Genomic DNA, 3,354 nt, shown 5'->3' with positions numbered 1-3,354 from the left:
GGCCACCCCCATGGCCAAAGCCACCCCCAAATGGCCAAGGAGCCACCCTCAATTTTTTCTTTTTAAAAAAAAATAAAAAAAAAATATACATTTTTTTTTAAAAAAAATTTTTTAAATTAAATATGTACCACATGTCAACATCTGATTGGTCCACGTGTCAGTCCTAACGGTCAACTAACGGATGGACTAACTTGATCCTTTATCAAAACTCTAGGAGGGTCCTGTGATAAAAATGAAACCCAAGGAGGGTAAAAATAAAGGTACCAAACCCCAGGGGGATATTTGGTATTTAACCCTCATTTTTTTTTGACTTATGGGACCACCTTTTTGAATACATATTTTATAGTATTCTTTGATAAGGATAGAAATCATTTATGATAAAATAGTAATTTAACATGATACTTGAATATCGTCGTGCAGAAAACGAGAGGAGTTTGTTCAATATAGACTATGAAGGCCCCCATACGCATCCTTCACGGCCACCTCATAATTAATCTGATGAATGTGCCCCCCCTTCACTTTGAAGTATGTTTGATGATCTTTTACATCCATTTTTTAACTCATTGACCACTTTGGAATACATCGTTTATAGAATCATTTGTTTTTTGCTTTCGTTATTTCTATTCTTATCCTTAATTTGTCCTCTCATACAGGAAACCAAAGGACTTTATAACAAGCTAGTGAGGGGAATAAGGGTCTAACATTACACTCATAAGAATTGATTTGAATTTTGAATTCAATCAACAAAACATTGTCTCATGTAATTCGAAGTGAATTTAGAGGGAATTAAAAACTGTTGATGGGAGATTATGAGAAGTTACTAGTGAAAGTATTTTCTATTTACATTGTTAGAATATAAATTAAATTGTTATATTTATATTTTTCTATCAGCTTAAGTTTTTAAAAAAAATTGTGATTTAATTGGTATCAAAGCAAAGGTCTTGAGTTCAAATATTATCTCCGTCAATATATGTATATCTACGAAGTCTAGATTTACTTGTAAATATACATGGTCGTTACTACATGGAATAAACTCTAATGGTTTCTCTTTGATAATATAATGATATCAAGAATTGTTGGTCGGATAGTGTTGAATCTAAATAAAAATAAATATATTGATTAACCTCACTTGTGATGCCATTTTGCAGGAAATTAATAAAGGGAGGACAATGAATAATGATCCCCTTCCCCCCAAAAGAGGGTGGCAGCATTGGCCAACAAGACTCAGATATTCACTTGTCAACTGCACACTTGTGTTCTAGGTCTAGTCTCTTTTGAATAAGTTGATGAGTTAAGGTGATGTAAGGACACTTATTATAATCAATGAATGAATGAGAATTATTCTAGCTTTTTTCAAGTTTTAAGTAGAGATGAGATTTTTCTTTTTGAGCTGCAACTTTTATTTTATTTTATTTTTTTGGGACTCTGTCAAATTGGCTAGTAAGACTCTGGTCAACATGAATTTGATCTTTACTTCCTTTTGTTCTTTCTTTTACGTGTGTTACTTTGTTGAAGACCCCCATTTTCATCTTTCACCCCTCCTAATATGATGAATTTTCCCGCTTCAATTTGAAGTATGTTTGATAATTTTTACATCCCTTGTTTGACTCATTGACAGCTTTTGAATACATAATTAATTGAGAGATTTTTTTAAGTTTTGGGACAGAAAGCCCCCTAATTAGTAATAAGCTAGTTCCCGCCTCTACCGACTATTATAAGAAGTTAGTACTTGTGAAGAATGAAATTTCCTATTTACATGTTGTCTTACCAACATAAATATATATGCACTCGTCATCCATGTATATCTACAAGTTCTAGATTTACTTTGCTTAGATTTAAGTTAAAGGCTTTTCTATGCTCGGACAATGACCCTTTTGCCTGAAATTTTTAAATTATTTATTGAGTATATTTTTTTAGATCTCAACCATTATTTTAAATTAAATATTAATATTTTACTATATTATAAATTATCATTTTCAAAATGTGGATAAATATGATGAGTGTTAAAAGGATAAATGTTAACTATTTTTTTTTTAAAAGGAAAAACATTTCGGTCTCATTAATAGAAGAAGGATCACGAGCAGAAACACTCTAACATTACAGAGCAAAAGTTCTGAGAAAATCATAACAAAAATTACGAGATTACAAGTTATAGATACATACATAACAATTTAACATTTAATACCTATCTATGACTAATCTTCACTTGTAACAACAAATCTATTCCAGATAGACTCGATTCAATGCATATGTAACTCATATTCCTCGGTCATGGTAGCAGAAACCCCATGCCGAAACTCATCATCCTCGACTCACAACACTACAAAAAAAAAAGGTCATTAGCAGCGACTCAAAGTCGCCGCTAATAAGTAAAAAGTCGCCACTATTTACTAATAGCAGCAACATGTGGGCGCTACTAATCTGACGGTAATGCTAAATTGCGGTGACTTTTACGGTCACCGCTACTTACTTTTTTTTCTACCGCAAAAATAGTTCGAAATGGGCCTTGGGTCTCTGCTATTCGTATATCATTAGCGACGACATTGTAGTCGCCGCTAATGATATGAAAAAATAAGAAGAAAAAAAAAGTTAAAAAGCTCAATAGCGGCGACTTGGAAGATGCCGCTATTCCTCTATCATTAGCAGCGATGATATGAGAAAATTAAATAAATAAAGATCAATAGCGGCGACTGCTAATGATAAATAAAATTATTAAAAAAAAAAAGAAAAAAAAAAGAAAAAAGAAAAAAGAAGCTTATAATAGAGGGTGTTAGAGAGCAGTTATGGGAACTGTATACAAGAAATGAGCTAAGCAATCGACCACAAGTGTAAAACCATCTCAAAAGTACAAAAAGAAGTCCAAATCCACACATTCTACCTTGTAAGAATTTCTCACACTATACAAAGCAAATCAAGATGCATACTTCCATTGAATAATTTTTTGACTATTCAAAAAATTAAAAATTAATAAGGAGAGTGGATTTAAAAATTAATAAGGAAACAATTTTGTCCACACATTGTCTACACTAAAGCATTAACCAAATCAAAGAGAACCAGCTGAAATTCTTTAAAAATGTTAAAAACCAATTTTTTGACTATTGTCGCCACTAGTGGGACCGCTGCTAAATACCAATTTTTTTTTGGTATTTAGCGTCCACAATTAGCGGCGACTTGGTTGTCGCCGCTAATGACTCATGATCATTAGCGGTAAAGTCGCCCAGTTTTCTTGTAGTGCAAGTCAGGAAATTATTTATATCATCAACCCAAAAAGCCAGGACCATAACATACAAGGATAAACAGAAAATATAGGGAAAATAAAGAAAGATCACAAAAGCCAACAAACACCCCCAAAGG

This window comes from Corylus avellana, chromosome ca10 (assembly GCF_901000735.1).
Source record: "Corylus avellana chromosome ca10, CavTom2PMs-1.0".
Lineage (NCBI taxonomy): Eukaryota > Viridiplantae > Streptophyta > Magnoliopsida > Fagales > Betulaceae > Corylus > Corylus avellana.
This window is presented reverse-complemented; position numbering follows the sequence as displayed.